The sequence below is a fragment of the Carlito syrichta genome, unplaced genomic scaffold (assembly GCF_000164805.1).
Source record: "Carlito syrichta isolate Samal-C Ts95f unplaced genomic scaffold, Tarsius_syrichta-2.0.1 Scaffold302535, whole genome shotgun sequence".
NCBI classification, from domain to species: domain Eukaryota; kingdom Metazoa; phylum Chordata; class Mammalia; order Primates; family Tarsiidae; genus Carlito; species Carlito syrichta.
Window position 1 is genome coordinate 518,555 of NW_007246631.1, and position 18,659 is coordinate 537,213.

The 18,659-nt window shown below is 40.6% G+C and overlaps 1 protein-coding gene across 7 annotated transcripts in view; it reads right to left on the bottom strand.

The window, feature by feature from the left end:
* MYT1L (myelin transcription factor 1 like) overlaps window positions 1-18,659 on the bottom strand; it is a 273,561-nt gene that overhangs the window by 221,682 nt on the left and 33,220 nt on the right. For all 7 annotated transcript variants that reach the window (XM_021711724.1, XM_021711729.1, XM_021711728.1 and 4 more), the window contains exon 2: window positions 2,049-2,206. The gene's annotated coding sequence lies outside the window, so the exon portion shown is untranslated. The remainder of the gene's footprint in view (window positions 1-2,048; window positions 2,207-18,659) is intronic.

The following is an 18,659-nucleotide window of genomic DNA, read 5'->3' on the forward strand; positions in this document are numbered from 1 at the left end:
TTAAAAAACAAATATTTTGCGATAAACAGGTATCTTTTTTAGAACTAGAGTCTATAATACTGAGTGACCTCTCACAGAAACAAAGATCCGAGTATCACATGTTCTCACTCATATAATGGACCTTAAACATCCAATGTAATACTATAAGAAAATGACTGACGGTACTGGGAAACTATGGGGGAGGGATGGGATTAACAGTAGCAAATATCTGTCTGGGGATGGGGAAACACCTCTTATCAACAGGGTGCCTAAATGAAATGTAATTGTACACCTAATCCTTAACTGTACCCCACAAAACCATAATAAAAAATATTGATAAAAAAACAAACAAAAAAACCAATTATTTTTGCTGGTCTCGGTGGCTCAGCTTGTAATCCTGTGCTTTGGAAGGCTGAGGTGAGTGAATTGCCTGAGCCCACAGGTTTGAGACCCACCTGGTCAACTTGGCGAGACCTCATCTCTGAAATAAATCAAAAAATTAGCTAGGCGGGGTAGCACGTGCCTGTAGTTCCAGCTACTTGGAAGGCTGAGGCGGAAGGATCCCGAGAGCCCAGCAGGTTGAGACTGTGCTGGCCGGGAGCGTGCCACTGTACTCTAGTCTGGGTGACAGTGAGACTCCAACTCAAAATATACATATATATATATATACATATATATATTGAAAAGCTGATGTTTACAGGTGATAGAAAGTGTAACCTGTGGCATATGTTCAGGGGAGAGAAAATATACTATTCCACAAAAAAATTACATAATTGAAAATGTTTCAAAGTTATTAAATGGAAAACATATGAATTTTAGAAAGAGGGGGCTGGGCTTGGAATTCAAACAAATTTTTTTTCCCCACTTACTGAGTCTCTTTATCTTTAGGGCCTCAATTTTGTCATGTATACAAATGAAACCATAAGAATAGTGTTTCTTCCCATGTGCTTAATGTGAAGATCAAATGGATCTCATAGTACACATAGAAGAATGCTTATAGTGCACATAGAAGAACTTTGTAAACTGTTAAGTGCTCTACACATGTAAGAAGGAATGTTGTTATGTGCACTGTGTGGTAGTTCATCACACTGCCAATGATCCCTGGACCTCTGTTTGTATGTCATGTGTGCCCTACTCCATGAGAAAAATACACACAGAGTTTTTGGAGGGCAAGAATAGATGAAAAAATTACATCTATAGAAGAATGTCCTAAATGGTAAGAAGATAATTTTAAAAACCTGCAAGGAACAGAAGAAGAGAGAAAGTTTTAGAAGGCGTAGAGGGGAAGAGGAAGGGGTATTAGGTTGTCACCATAAGCTTTGGTAAGGGGAAGAGTGAATGAAGTGGGCTGGTGGTCTTATGCAGACCACCACCGAGTAGCGGTCAAGTGTGGGTGAAATCATATAGCATGAAATCAAGGTTCAGAGTTTTGAACATCAGATAATGGGATGTGGGAGTAATTTACATCGCATCCACGGATGGCACTGTCTGAATTTGTTGCTCATTTCTAAAGAGAAGTAGTGAGAGAAAGGTAAGAAGACATTGGGATTTTCAGACTGCAGTGGACAGTGAAGAGGAGGCAGGACAGCTGGTCTCGAGTGGCCTGCCCAAGGCTCGTCCAGAAGGACAGGGGCAAATGACAAGCTCAAGAGGTGAGGAAACAAGCTTCTCTCCCTCTCCCTTTTGTAAATTCCAGGATAGGGTAAATCCAGTTGTCTGAGAGGAAGAGGTGATAAACATAAAAAGAGGAGAAGGCCAAAGCTGGAGCAAGGGCTCAGAAGAAGAAAAAGCAGAGATACTTTGAAGCTGTTAAAAGATGAAAGAGGTGAGTGAAGGTACAGAGAGATGTGAGGTAGAGGTGAGCTGCTCAGGTAGCTGTTCTGACCATGTGAGGAGGTGGTTTGTAGACAATGTGGTCTAGAGCAGACATCTAAGCCCAGCTGGGGATGTGAGTGCTGCTGTCTAGGTCTTGGCACACATGCAATGGGCACACACCCTACCAATAGCGGGGTTGTCCCAGCTCACACGGACTATACACAACCAAGAGTGGGGGCAGGGTCACCCATTACCTTGCAGAAAGTCTTCTCTCCTAAGAACGGAGGCAGCGTGACTCCGGGGCAGGACACAGGCCCAGAGTCAGGGGCTCGCTCTAAGTTCTAATCCTGGTCCTCCCCAGCTTGTGACTGTGGCAAAGTCACTTAATTTCTCTGTGCCTTGACTTCTCCATCTGCAAAAAATGAAAAGCAATATACAACACCTAATGATTCCATGAACGCACTGGGAGGAGACATACACATACAATCCTCTTTGCAACAGTCACCATGGACACATCCGTTTCCTCCGAAGACCAAATGAGTGTTCTCTTTCAGATCCACGAACAATGTATCCCCTTTAGAATTTATTCTCCTTGACTTAAGGTCTACTCTTCAGATTCTGAGTCATGCTCAGGCAGTCCTGCCTGGAACAAGCTGTGGGAAGCCATGTTCCCTGCCTGCTAAGAAGCTCTGAGGGCTGTGAAATATTCTGCTCTGCCCGAGACAGGGTCTATGAGTTCACAGGGCCCAGAAGTCCTGCAGATTGCCTTCAGGGAACCTCTTCCTAGATCTGGGAGAGAATCTGTCTACACAGCAGCACAGGATAGTGCTACGCCAGCATTTGCATCGTAATCTTCATGAATTATGTGATTTCTCCAGGGATATGAGGGGCTACGGGACTAGGCTGGTCTCTTTAAAGTTTGTAGAACTGGAAAACTTTACAAAACTTTTTCTAATCCATTATGTCTTTTAGCTATCAATCAAAATATATGCTAATTTTATTAATGAAGCCACAGATCCTCAGATGGTGAAATATTTGCTCCAAACTTCCTAGTTAGTCAGAGGAGAGTCATACAGAAACTAAATCTCTTGATTGAAAATCTAGTACTTCTCACTATGCAACAAGGCCTGTCCAAACATTCTCAAAAAAACCCAAAGGGCTGAGATATGGAATTTGAGTCATGTCACATGGTCCTGGGGGAGCCTTGGATGGTGGCATGGGGTGACTGGCCCCTAACAATGGCCTTGGATATTCGTTCAAAAGCATTCCTTCATTACAAAGCACTCAGAACTTCTTGCTATCAGAGTTTAATGGGACTCAAAATCTCTGGGCTGTTCTAAACCTTAACAGATCAAGGGGAGATGGCTGCCATGGTGGCCTCAGGAATTCACATTTTAACAGGAACACTTCTGTAACCCAGCTTAACATAGACAACCAACACTAAGTGCTATAACAACTTTCTTCAGAATTCCTCATTTGAGCAACAGAAAACTAGACAGTTGAACTAAATAAGGAACGCAGGGAGTCACCATAGGGCCAACTTCCCCAGAATGTTGCAGTTCTTTCCTTTAACCTGAGAACCAGCACACCCTGTTTGCTTCTGCTGACCATGAGGGGACTAAGCCCAAAGCCCTTTCCTTATGTGCTTAGCTCTCCCCAAGTAATAATTTCATCCATATACACAGTTAGCAAGTATTCGAACATGTATGTCTTATGAAGAACAACAATATAAACACAGACAGTTAAAGATTCCCAGAAAGATAAAGGAAATAGACTAGATTTATCTTTTTTCTCTTCTAATTTGCAGTTTAAAACAAACCCCCAAAACTTCTCCCTTCCCCCTCCTTTGTATATCATAATTTCCCCTGAATGTCACCGTGACTCTTTAACTGATGACACGGTCCTCTGCACTGTGCATGACTCCAGAGCAAAGACTATTTCTATTTGTGTGTGTAATTTATGTGCCTGCACCTAGTTGGTTAATATGGATTTGTTTTTTAAAAATGAGACAAAAAGGTCAGGAAAAAAAAGAAAGAAAATGCTTCCATTAACCTGTAAAGGATTCTGATTCTAGTTGATCAGTTCATACTACACAGTGGCTCAGCCAGGAAGTAAAATGTTTAATGGTTAATAACTTGCAACCAAACAGAATTAGGCTATTTTATACCACCACTTACTACCTGATGTCTTGAGCATGTTGTTTTAGAAGCATTAGCTTCCTAGATTTTTCAATTAGATAATATACCAGAAGTATCTAGTTTATCATTAAATGTTCAATAAATAGTAGCAGGTAGTGACATCATCATCACTATATACCAATTGATTAATATGCATAATGCTTCTGATTTTTAGTTTCTAACTTATAAATGTGACGATGTAAACAAGCAGAAAAATTTATACACAGAAACTCCCTAATCTGGATGCTACTAATAATTCATCCAATATTTGTTGAAGGCTGACTTTACTAACACAATACAAAACAAGGTAAACCAGATATCATGACATTACTTCAAAATAGGTTTAAAAGAAATAGAGAGACATTAGAATCAGCATAGTTTCAATCTTAAAGATTTAGAAAAAATAATTTATTTTGGGTCTAAGGAAAAATAGAAAGTATGAAAGAACAGAGGGGAAAAAAACATAAAAAATATGTTTGGGCAAAACAGAAATTCCATGGCCACAATTCCATTTATCCCCAAAAATAAATAAATGAAAAAAAAATACAATAGATTTGATTAAAATAAAAAGCTAAAACAAATTAATATCTTGATAACATGTTCAGTTGTAATGCTTCAACATAGGAAGAAGTTGTCTTTTTAAGTAAATTATTTTATAAAATTGTAGTTATAAAAAGCAGCATTTTGCAATCAGCTAATAGTCAACAGAATGTTAGTAGTATCATCAAAAATGCATATATAAATAGCTGATAATATTTAAAAATTGAACAATTAGATTATGTCTTAATGAGTGGCAAGCCATCTATTAATTATGGTATAAGTCCTAGCAGGCATTAAATTGGGTTTGAGGTTCCTATTTGTCACAGTTATCATATAATGCATGTTCCTTTGTGTGTTCTGATTAACAATAAAACTGTTAGACAATTTTTCTTAAAAGAGCAAATGGAAGAATAGAGAATAACGACAAGACAGAACTGTTTTTCTGCCTGTTCACAGTACTATAATCAGAAAGTGGCTGCATTTGACTTTGGAGCAGAATAAGTACTTCACAAAGCCAAATCTTCCCTCACTGGGACAGGAGCAAGGTGGCTGAGTCCGCTCCAAAGCCTCTGCAACCACAACCAGGTCCTATCCCGGGGTTGAGAACCTGCCAAAATCCTTCTTCCAGGGTTCCTAGTTCATTTAAAAAAATTTTGAAGTCAGTGCCAGAAATTCCTTCCAGGAAATTTATTTCAGGAAAGCAAGTTTCTCAAACTTAATCTATTTCTATGTATTTGCTTTTGAAAAACGTGCGTTCACATATGTCCAGCTCCAGAGCTTGACGACAAGAAGCGTGGCCCTGAGTAACTGATGTCCACTCCCTGTACTGGGCAGGTCCCGTCATAGCAGGAGTCACACTGTACTTGAGACTGTGCCTGTCCCTCCTCTGCCATCCTGTTTGCCCAGACCCTCTGTCACTTGAGGGCGTGGGCTGTTTTTGTTGGGTTCCTTATGGACCCCATGGCTTTAGTATCCCACAAGATTCTCTTTCCTGGACTTTCTCTCTCCTTTGTGGACACGCAGTCCCGGGCATGTTTTTTGTTTTTTGTTTTTTGTTTTTTTAAGAATGAGGATCTTCAAGTAAGTGTTATGAGGTCTTGCATGTCAGAAATGTCTGTTTCACTAAGGGGAAAACCAGACTGCAGAGGCACTGCTTCTATTCCATTCTGTAAGATATATCTATATCTATATTTATATCTATATCAAATATAATATGAAAATATATAAATATTACATATATATACACACACACATATATATAATTCTAGTTCCTTGCAGAGGCCAATCTGATTCCTGTTCCCCTTAGAAGCATGGGTTTTCTCTTTACACAGCTCTCAGGATCTTCTCTTCCTCTGATTTTCTGGAATTTTATGAGTTTTATGTGTTTAAGTGTGTGAATCCCTTTTTCATTTGTAGTGCTTAGCATTCAGTGCTCCCATACAACATGAAGCCTGTTAATTTGTGAGAACATTTTTTTCTGTAATAATTTATCTCTTTTTATTTTCTTTACTAAAAAAAAAATTCTACCAAGTGAATTTGGATTGTCTAAATTTATCTTTCGTTGATCTTAGCTCTCATTTTCTTTGTTTCTTCTCTGTCTTCTTTTCCATGTTCTGAATTTTTTCTCAGATTTATCTTTGAGTTCTCCAACTGCGTTTTAAAATTAAAGAATCTATTTTAGTTTCCAAAATTAGCTTTGTCATGTTGCATGCTTACTTTTGTTTTGGAGATTATTTTTCTTCACAAGAGGTTAGAGATCATGTCTCGCCACCATGACTGATAGTTCACACATGGTGCAGCGTATGTGTATATTTGATCAATAATACAACAGATAAATATATGAGGGAATAAAGAAATGAATGAAAATATCTCTGCACAGGATCGTGCTACATTGCCTCTGTCCCCATTTGCAGATGATGAACAGAAGCTGGAAAAAGGGTCAATAATTCGGCTATATGTGTTTTTTCAGTTTTATATTTTGAAGATATGGGGCACAATTCAGAGTTAGGTATACAAATGTTCACTATGCAGGTACCCTTGTAGATGAGGTGTGGTCCCCCTCCCCTGGCAGTTTTCCATTACTGCCAGCCCCACCCCCTCTCTCCCCTGGCAGTTTCCAACTACTGAATTTGGCTATATTTGCAAGGTCTCCAGGTAGGGTAAGTCAGGAAACAAGGCACAGGGTGCCATGAGGTAACTTAGTCAAGAATAAGGTAGTAAACCAGATGGGGACCCACGCTCTTCCTTTACTGGTCATCACCACTTGGCACTTGGTGGTTCAGCTGAAAAAAAGGCATGGGCCCCTCCTTGTTAGCCCAGGATTCTTAATGTGTGTGTGTTTTCTTTCTTGATTGGGATCCAGTTACCTTCCGTTCCCTTTGCTCAGAGACCTAGTTCACCTCTTTTCTATATGGACCTAGGGAGTGGCTTTAAAGTTTTTGACGATGATTCATAGTGAGGAATATATTCGACATCTTGATCTAGTGTGCACATACTGTGTATATCATAGGGAAATTGTATACTTATAATGGAAATAGTTCACAAAATAATAATCTATGTATAATATCCTCTGACATTGTTCATTTTAGTCCTCTTTTGGATATTGGTCTCAATTCTCCAAATTGATATCACAACCTACAAATAAATTGTTACCTACAGTTAGAAAAATACTAGAAAAGATCAATGAAGGTATATTTCTTCACAGTCAACTATGACACTTGGAACGTTACCATGCCATTTGATCCTTGCTGCTGCCAAGATGAAGACCTGCCTTGACCCCTTTTAGCCCAATACACCATCACTGTTTATGAAAGGACGTTGAAAATCATTAAAGTCATTAATTGCAACATAGTCTTTGTACCTCTCATTTTAATATAGAACTAAATTAAAAAAAAAACAAAACACTTTCCATATTATGCTACATGTGTTAGGTGGTCTGTAGTTTGGCAAGTTTGGAGCCATTGTTGTATTCCAGGATGCCTAAGAGAACATAAGCGTACATAAAATGACTCACAGAAGGGTCTTCCATGGACCACAGTGTCATAGTAATTGCAAAAAAAAAATCTAATTATTTGTCTCTCTTCATAGCCACAGGTACTTCAGAACAATGTTTGTCAGGAGAAATACTCAACATGACCCATTAGCCTTGGGAAGTACTGAGAACCAGTCTGTGCCTCCCTATCTCCCCAGATTAAGCTTACACCTAGTCCAAAGTATGAACCTACTACTCTTGAGTCCCTCACCCTCTGCTTTCCAGTGAGACTTGCTGTATTTCCACGACAGGATATGATGCTGGGATATGAACTATTATATCTAGACCTCTGGATTTCATCTCTTAACTCAGTCTCACTTCATTTCAAAGACTTTTTGGGCTTTTCCACAGAAAATTTTAGATAAACCATTTTTAAAAATGAGCAGGTCTAAGGGTAGCTTGTGAAAGACTCCCTATTACCCAAGTCACCTAGCCTAGAAATGCCCACCGTGACCCCCACCCTCCTCTTCCGCTGTGTCCCAGCCATGCAGTTCTGCTCCTCAGGGCCTCTCCAGGCCATGTCTCTTCTTCCTGTTTCTGCTCTGTTCCCACCCATGTAGCCATGGCCCACAGTCTCACTGCCTATCCCTGGGATGTCCACAGGGGCTTCTCTCCTGGCGCTAGTGCCTGCCCCCAACCCACCCTCTCTCTGCAGCTTTGTGAGATGTATCTCTTTCCTTCTGACAGTTCTTTAGTGTGCCTCCAGCACCTTCAAGACAAATCCACACCTTGAAGTGGCATCCACAGTCCATGACTAGGTATCGCCTTCCCTCTGGGCCCCGATCGCATCCAGCCAAACTTCCCTGGAACCCTTCCCTCCCTAGGGATGTCTACCCACACCTCTCTGCAGGTCACTGCTCTCTCTCTCTGACTCAGATCCTAGTTGTCTTCTGGAGAAGCCCTTGCCCGGATGGCACTCCACCCCCAGCTGGCTCAGGTGCCCATCATCTGTGATCCTATAGCTCCGTGCTTATTTTTCAATCATAAAATTCATCACATGTATTCATCCACTCCTTTCATCCATGTCTATTCTCTTTCATATTCTTTCTTATTTCGAACAGGAAACATATCATTAAATGGTATCGTAAGTGTTCACTTACTGGTCTATTTTCTTCACTGCATTTAAAAAATATAAATCTTATTGTGTACAGTTGAGGTTTACAACATTATGTGGGATACTTATAGATAGTAGAATGGTTACTATAGTGAAGCAGATTAACATGTGTTATTTCTCACATAGTTACTTTATTGTGATAAGAGCAGCTTACATCTACCTATTCAGCAAAGTCCCAAATACAATATGTAACAGCTCTATTAACCTTAGTTTTCATGTTGTACAGGTCTCCAGACATGTTCATCCTACACATTTCCCATTTTGTATCCTTTGACCTGCATCTCCCCATCCTCCCACCCTATAACCACTGTTTATTTTTAGCTCTGTGTATTTGAGCTTGTTAAAAAACATCCTGTATAATAAGAGAGATCATGCAATATTTCTCCTTCTGTGTCTGGCTAAGGTTTTCCTCAGCATAATGTTCTCCAGGTCCATTCAGATTGTAGCAAATGGCACAAACTCTTTCTTTCTAAGGCTGGATGATAGGCCATTGTGTTTACATGAGGGAAGGAAGACCCTCCCAAAAAACTCCACAATTTATTTATGAAAACGTGTGCACTTATTCTCACATGTGCAAACTTCAGTTACTTTCAAAGTACTCTTTGTTTGATGCAACACACCTACTGAGACACTTTCCCCACTGCTCAAAACAGTTTTTAAACTCATCCATTTTGATGTCTTTTATCGCTTCTGCCATTTTTTGTTTCGCCTCTTCCACGCTGGCAAAATATTTCCCTTTGAGAACTTTTTTTCATCAGGGAAACAAACAAAAGTCCTTCCATACAAGATCCGGTGAACAGTGAGGATGGGGCATGGGAATGATGCCATTTTGGGTCAAAAACTGCTGAACACTCAGCGTAGTGTAGGCAGGTGCACTTGTAAATCACCCATAATGAAATGGGCAAATGTGTTGAAAGAATCTCAAAAAAAAAAAAAAAAATCACTGAAGCCAAAAGGCAGCCTCTCACAATTCTAGCTGGTACACTGATGCTGAAGGGTTCCTAGAACACTTACCTGGGGCGGGGGGAAGCCTGTACTATAAAGGGACTCGCCCTCCAAAATATAATTCTGGCTTATTTTGTGTCCCCATTGTATACCACATTTTCTCCATCCATTTTCCACTGATGAACATTTAGGTTGATTCCATGTCTTGGCTATTGTGAACACTGCTGCAATGAACATGGAAGTGCAGATAGTTTTTCAAGGTTTTTACTTCATCTTCTTTGAACATATACCCAGAAGATTGTTGGGTCATATGGTAGTTCTATATTTAATTCTTTAGAACTTCCATACTGTTTCTCAAAATGTCTGTACCAAACCAAATTCCCATCAATAATGTACAAGGATTCCCTTTTCTCCTAACCTTTACAATTTGCTATCTTTTGTCTTTTGGATAATTGTCATTCCTACAGGTGGGAGGTGGTAACTCATAGTGGTTTTATTTTGTATTCTCCTTATGAGTAGTGATGTTGAGCACTTTTTCATATACTTGTTGGCCGCTTTTATTTCTTTTTTGAATAAATAACCCAGAATTATCTTTTGGAGGGTGGGTCCCTTTATAATACAGGCTTCCCCCGCTAGGTAAGTGTTCTAGCATCAGTATACCAGCTAGAATTGTTGTGAAAGGTTGCATTTGGCTTCAGTGAACTTTTTCAAATGTTTTCTTTGATTAATTTTTATCAATTTTGGGGGATATTTGGTTGTAAGCGCTATTTATAAACTTTGTATATTAACCCCTTATCAGATATATGACTTACACATAATATTTCCCAATCCATGGATTGTCATTTTATTTTGTTATTTTTTCCTTTGCTGTGCAGAACTTTTTTAGTTTTATGTAATCTCACTTATTTACTTTTGGTTTCGTAGCCTGATTTCCAAGGCCAATGCCAAGGAGATTTTCTCTTAGGTTTTCTTCTAGGAGTTTTATGGTCTCAGGTCTTTCATTTAGGACGTTTATGTATTTTCAGCTGAATATATATATGATAAAGGTCCAATATTATTCTTTTGTATGTGAAAATCCAGTTTTCCAGCACCATTTATTGAAAAGACCATCTTTTCCCCATTGTGTCCTATCGATGCCCTTGTGAAAAATTAGTTGACCATATGTGTTTGAATGTATTTCTGGGCTTACTATTCTATTCCATGGATATATGTTTCTATTTTTATGTCAGATCAGATCACTGGGGGCCAGATCAGGTGAGTAGGGAGGGTATTCCAATACAGATATTTGTTTACTGGCTAGAAACTCCTTCACAGACAGTGCTGTGTGAGCTGGTGCATTGTCGTGATGCAAGAGCTCTTTCAAGACCTTTTTCATGCCAAGTTTTTCAGTTAAGATTTTCCTGTTTCTTTATCAATGTTCATTTGCTCTGTTATGCGTCTCACAGTCAGCCAATGATTTTGATGTATGCTTTGACAAATTTTTGTAATGCTTTCATCAATGCGGCAGGTTACTGGCTATCCCGACCTCTCTTCATCAGTGACACTTTTTCTCCCCTCAGAAAAATGTTTAATCCATTTGTACATGACCATTTTCTTCATGGTATTATCCCCCTTAAACTTGGACTAACCTGTCCCTGATTTCACTTCCATTCTTGCCAAGTTTAATGAGAAATTTAATGTCTGTTCTTTGCTCTGATTCATCTTTGACATTCTTGTGATAGCATGCAGAAACATGCAACAACAATAATGAACTTTGCTCAGCAAGACACCACCACACATTGACACAAACATAGCTCTGAGACATGGATATTCCAAGGTTACGAAGCCTTACCAAGTTGTTTGTACTGTGCTGCCAATGTAAGCGCACAGCGGCAAGTTTATGAACTTAATTATCAGACCTCATAAGCAAAACCAACCTCCATTACACTTTTAAGTTTATTCTGAGTCTGTTCAAAAACTTTGCTTTCATGTATTGGGTATCTGTGGGATAAAATAGAGAATACACCAGTGCTTCTTAGCTGCTTTTCTATATAGAGGTTGTAGCAGGTAAGATGTACAGATGTACAGGGATCAGGGAACCATGATTCTTCAAATCTAAAGTAAAAACATTCAGAAGGATGTAATGGCCTGTGAAGGGCAATCCAATAAGTTATAAGCTAGGAGGCTGGAGGCTGCCTTTGTGTTGGTAATTCTTCTTGGCTGTGAACATACAATGTGGTGGGGAGGCAGTTAGGTGCCAGCTGGGTGTAGGCAGGGTCTGCTGACTGCCATGGCAGCATGCCAAGATGGAGGGCACGCTTGAAGGTGCCACTCCACTGCTGTCTGCTCACTGTACCCATGGGTTCATTATGCTGGGTCAAATCTGGGTATCTTTTGATACATTTCTGGTCACTGCAACTAGTCAGTGATGGCTCAGTTACCTCTTCTAAAAATGTTGTATCATAAAAATAGCAAGGTTTAAATTTCTGCTTTTCTACTTATTAGATTTGTGGTCTTTAAGATTCAGACTACATACCACAGTTAACAGCATACAAAACAAAGTAGGAGGGCTCATGATTCCCTATTTCAGAACTTACTACAAAGCAACAGTAATCGAAACAGAGTGGTACCACATACGGATAGACATGGAGATCAGTGGAATCAATTGATAGTCCAGAAATAAATTTATATATCTATTGCTATTGAACTTTTCACAAGAATGACAGAGACGTTCAAAAGAGAAAGGATAGCCTTGTAACCAATTTGGTATCCTCATGCAAACACAGAAACTTGGACCCCTGTCTCACACCATCCACAAAAATGAACTCAGAATGGATCGAAACCTCAAATGTAAGATCTGACACTATAAAACTCTTAGAAAAAAAATAGGGGTTTAAATTTTAATGATTTTTAATTTGGCAAGAAGAGATTCTTAACTAAATGGTATGAAAAAATTGTGCTACAAAACCATAAAAAAAGTTAAAGGACAACCTATAGATGAAGAGGAGATTTTACAAATTATATATTGATAAAGGATTTATATCCAGACTATATAAGGAATTCTTACAATTCAACAATCGAAAGACAAATTACTCAATTCAAACACAATCCGAATAGACATGTCTCCATAGAAGATAAGTGAAACAATATTAAGCACTTGAAAAGATAATCGATATTATTAGTCATCAGAAATGCTAATAAAAACCACAGTAAGAAGCCACTTCATACCCACTAGGATAGCCAAAAACAAAAAGTCAGATGATAGTAAGAGTTTATTTATGAGGATGGGGAGAAATCAGAATGCTCATACCCTGCTGGTGAGGATGTTTCCAGTGCATCCACTTTAGAAAACAATCTGGTAGCTCCTCAAGTCACTATAAACACAGTGACTATATGTCCCAGAAATGTTACTCCTAGGTAAGAAATAAAAACATGTGCACATGTTCACAGAAAAAATATGACTCTTCATCATAACATTATTCATGACAGCCAAAATGGGGACTCAAGTTCAATTTCCATCAACTGATGAATGGGTACATAGAATATGGTTTATGCCTATAATGGAATATTATTCTGCCAAAAAAAGTTATAGAGTAGTCATACATGCTACAACATAAATGAAGATTAAAACCATATGCTAAGTGAAAGAAGTCAGTCACAAAAGACCACATATCATATCATTTCACTTATACAAAATGTCTGGAGTAGAGAAACTTTTAGAGGCAGAAGGGTAAGTGATTGCTGAGGGCTCGAAGGGTGAGGAAGTCGGTATGCGAGCTAGCTGAAGGGAGCAAGCATTTTTTGTTTGTTTTTGTGATGGTGGAAGTGTTTGAAAATTGAATGGTGATACTTGCACACATCTGTGAATACAGTAGACTCACTTATTCATGGTTTTGCTTCAAAGGTTTCAGATACTGAAGGTCAACTGTGGTCCCAAAATATTTAGTGGAAAATTCCAGAAGTAAACTACTCATGAATTTCAAATAATGTGCTGTTCTGAGTATTGTGATGAAATCCCCTGCTGTCCTGCTCCTTCCTGCCAAGGATCAACCCTTTGTCTGGCATATCCATGCTATATGAAGCCCCTGCCTATTAGTCATGTAGTAGCTGTCTCAGTTGCCAGATGAACCGTGAGGTATTGCAGGGCTCGTGCTCAAGTCACCCTTATTTTATTTGAGAATAGCCACCATAGCACAAGAGCATTGCTTTCTTTTATCATCAGTTATTGTTACTAATCTCTTAATGGGCCTAATTCATAAATTAAACTGTATCATGGGTATGTGTGTATAGGAAAAAACATAGTATATAGAGGGTTTGTCTCCATCCACGGTTTCAAGACTCACTAGGAGTCTTGGAGCATATTCCTCAAGGACAAGGGAGACGACACTATACCCAAACCCACAGAATTGTATATTTTCAATGGGAGAATTATATCTCAATAACATTGTTGAAGATATTCATTAGACATTTTGAGAAATACTCAGTAGTTATGAGTGAACCAACCCAAACATCCTGAACCATGATGGAACAAACTCCATGCATGCCTCAGTTTTCCATAGGGCCCAGGTATTGTTTCTTCCCGGATTTTAGGTGCTAGGATGACTCTCGAGAATCTGCATGACCCTTCTGATGGGCAGTGAGCTTGGCCCTTCTGCTCTGGGCCAAGCTCACTGTCCATCAGCAACAGCGTCTGAGAGTGCATCTGACCACAGTTGACCGTTTTGCCGTGTTCTGCCACTGCATGGAAAAGTGAGAGCCCTGCTGGCCTGGGTGGGCTCTAAAAAGTAACCGAATTCTGTCAACACAAAATACCCCTGTGGTTCCTGAAAAATGTCCATTATGTGCTGCACAAAGACCTTGTCTATCTCCAAGTTGTTGACTTCAGGTCACAGGTGGAGTCCTTCCCACATAAACCTCTTAAGATACATGAATGGCTAAGGCATCTTCACGACATGCATCACAGTATCTGATCTTGCTGGAAGTCCATCCATATGACCAGACATTCGGATGCCTGCACTTTTCTTTAATGAATCCAATTTGCCTGGGAAATAATAACTAACTGACGAGGAAGACCCAGGTCAAGAACAGATAGGCTGCTGCCTTTAAATGAAAATAAACATATTTGAGAGCAAGTAAAGTGCCTCCTGTTATTTCATTTTTTCCCCTGGGGTGGATGTACAGGAATCTTATTTCTCTCCTGAGATGTCAGGAAGAGTTTAGCTGCCTCTATCTGGTGGCAAAGTGGGGATTTCATACCTTAATAACCAGCCCCTGGACTTGCAAGCCACCTTCCATGGGTGATCTCCAAGTTCCTTCCAAACAGTGACTTAATTAAGGCTCACAGCAGCCCTGTGCTTTGGTAAACATGATAATCCACCCTCCACTGCTGATAAAAATCAGCCATCTTGGTAGAAAACGTGTGCAGGGTAACACGCTCTCAACCACGGACTTGAAGTCAACGGAGAGGGTGGGAGGTGATCTCTGGACAGAAGGCAAGGAGGTCTTCCATCCTCTTTCCTCTTGGCCCACTACCGGCAGTGAGGAGCACAGATGTCTATTGCTGGCAACTTCTTGGGAGTGCCAGCATCTGTGTCTGTGCTTCCAGCACAGGCACCTGTCTTATTCTGATTCATAACCCGAGCACTTAGCACAGAGCCTGGAGCTCATGGAAGCTCCGGAACGAATGCAGATAAGATGCATTTAGGTCAAAGGACAGTCAGCAAGGCGGGGCAGTGAGTGGCAGTGCTAGAATGAGTAAGAGAGGGTTAGAATCCGAGGAGCAGAGGGCACGAAGAGATGCAGCAGACACGGAGGAAAGAAGATTCCCCTGGGACTCCCCGGAAAAGGAGGGCAGGGCCTGGCAGCACTTAGGCTGGGGAGAAGCAAGAGGTAGAGAAGAAGCTGGGGAGGGAGGCACTGGTGAGTCAGGGCACAGGGCTTTTGGATGTCGAATGAAACAGTTTTGACTTTTGTTATTCCCTTCTGTACAAAGGCTCTTGGATGCCTTGGTGGGGCACAGCCCTAAGATCAAAATCATGTTTTAGGGTGACACTGTGGACTCTATTTTAAAACACAAGTTATCTAGCTGGGCTGGCACTTATGTGCTGGGCATCAAAGATCATGGTGACAACAGAGCATAAATGTGGACTTGTGGATTTACAAAGGGGCAGTGTGGCCTGAAAACACATATGCTGGTGAGAGTGGATGCGACAGTGGGGCCTTTAGACATGGCCTCCCAGGAATCTCAGTAATGAAAAAGGAGAAGGTGTGTAGCACTCGGGTCACTGCTTACCAACAGCATCACGTCTCATCTACTCCTCCCCTCTCCTAAAGGGTTGTCTTCACTGTGCTTTAAAGATGAGGGAGTTTCCTCCAACAGCCAGGTGATCTGGAAAGCCACCTCATCCACGCACCTGCATCTTCTCGACTGTAAAAAGGGAGCATCACAGGACTGTCTTTGTACCATCCAGGTAATGCACACATCAGAGCTCTTGGTAATAGTGAGTGTGCCAAACATTACATAAATTACAGCGTTCTTGGCAAACTCAAGAGAATTGTGGCTTTGAAATTGCTTAGGAGAAAGAGAAAACCACATGGTGAAACAAAGAAGGAAAGAGAAGTATGTGAAGGCAAGGAAAGGAGGGGACAGGAAACACTGCCCAACCCACCTGCAGGATGTCTACTGGGCTCTGGGCTTCAGACCAGATACCATCTTGCATGTAACTTACCCAGTCCCTTCAACAAACCTGTGAGGCAGTCCCCCTTCATCTATTTTGCAGGTGTGCCATAACCCATGCAAAATTAGGCTCTAGCAAGCAGCCCATCTGGAATCCAACCACAGACATAGTTATGACTCCAAAGTCGTGTGGCTCACTGCAATCTGATGACAGCCAAACAAAAGAAGCTTACAAAGAATTGATGACGGGCTGATAACCTGGAAGGATGTGCCTCATCAACTGTTTCCTTTAATGAAGTGTCAACTTAAAGAGTAAAATTTACATCTATTTTGGTTCAGCCAAGGTCTTCTAAGGATTACGTACCTTGATTCACTCAAGAGCTTTGTTCATGTCAGGTATTTGGGTGCTGGGGACACCGCTGTGATGTAACCAGACAAAGTCATTGCTCTCTGGCACTCACAGTCTAGGCAGGGAAGGCAAACAAATACACAGGCACTTGATGTGTTGGGGGAGAGATGCTAGGAGCTTATAGCCTAGCCAGAAAAGGAAAACAGTACAATAGAGGTCAGAGCAACATAGAACACAGAGTAAGGACATGGAAAGGCACAGGAAGCGGCTATTTCAGGAAGGTTGGCCAGGAAGGTATGTCTGAGAACTTGGAGCCATGAGCAGAGAAATTCCTCCTTCTACCTGTTTAGCACCCAAAGCCAGGCCCCTTGGGAATTTATAATGGGGAAGTGCACAACATCCTAACTCCAGAGTTCTCACAGATGCCATGGTGCTGCTCGCTTTCCTAAATAATGCTGAGTCAGGACAGCTCCTCAGAGGTACAGTTCTGTAGACAGAAATAGGAAAATCAGTCCCCTTCTCTAACATGGCTCTCTGTGGCTGCTGATGTGTGAGCAAACAGAGAAACGTTTGAGAAAGAAGAACTTAAAAGACAAAAATAGTATTTAGAATGAAGAGGCAGAAAGAAGCTGGCATGCTGAATAGAAAAGTAAAACAATAAAACAGAAATATATGTGTGCCTACACATCTGTACTTGTCTCGATCACATGGAAATATGAAGCCACTTAGGACCAAGCATTACATGCACCTAAGTGTCTGCATTTCCTGCCAATCTCAGCTATGACACTGTGACATAATCAACCAGTGAACAGCTAATTAAAGCAGACCCGAATTTCCTTAGTATGGATTTTACTACACAGATGGCAATTAAAAAGCGTCTACCTGCTTATATTACAATTTAAAGAAGGTGATATTAAAATCTTGCTAATAAGTGAGTCCACAGGCCCACCGACAGCTGTGCTGTCTCCCCTTCAAGACAGCGGGTGAAGAAGCACATTGGGTCACCTGGGGCTTCACACTGAGCCAGCGTCACAGGTTGGAACATGGGTTGAGCTGTTGTTTTATTCATGGCCTCTTAGGACTCAGCATGAGAATCACCCTGGAGAGCACTCACGCCCAGCTTCTCCTAGCACTACTGAGGCCAGCAGCACCTCAGCTCACCTGCAGTTCACTCACCACTTCCTTTTGTAGCACTCTCCACCTTCTCAGGTTTGCAAAAGGTATTCAGTAGAACACATCACTGAAACCAATCCAGATACTCAACCACATGGGAAAGCTTTGCAATTTAATTTGCATGCTAGGCTCAGTAAGAGATTAGCAACAATAACTGATAGTAGAAAGAAACAATTGCAACAATGTGCCAGTATCACTACTCTTGTGCTATGAGGGCATTATCAAATAAAATAAGGGTGCCTGGAACACAAGCACAAATCCATTTCCTAGCATGAATGAGAGGACCTTTGATTTGTCAAACAAAGTTGGCTGTAGATCTGGCTTGATTAGCTGCCAACCAGTCATTAGCTGCTCGGAGTCCCATAACCCCCCATTAATGCTGTGAGGGCATTAACACCTTGATGTTAGGTCGTGGGGTATATCCAATGTGGTGATCACAAAATACTCCACATATAACAAGTGCCCAAGAAATGCAAGTCTTTCCTCCCCAAGTAAAACAAGTAATTATGAAGACTCTATAGCAATGTTTAAACACTTATAACGTGGCTTTGCAAAAAACTTAGGCTGCAAAATCATAAGTATGATATAATTATAATAAAAACACAATAGACATGAACAAATATTGGCAGAAAAATAAATGCAAATGTTGATAATGCCTGTGCATAGCAGTGGAAATTGGCATAGGTACTCTAGCTTCTAAGCTTTCTGTACCATTGTTGCACAGCATTCTTAGGAGTGCTGCTGATGCTGCTGTTATTCCTGAGATGGCTCCCAAACATTTACACATTCTGGCTAATATTAAATTCTTAGTACAAAAGGGGACTTATCATTAGTTAGGATCCTTGACTTTTTTTTTATGAGTTGAAGTCTCACTCTATTGC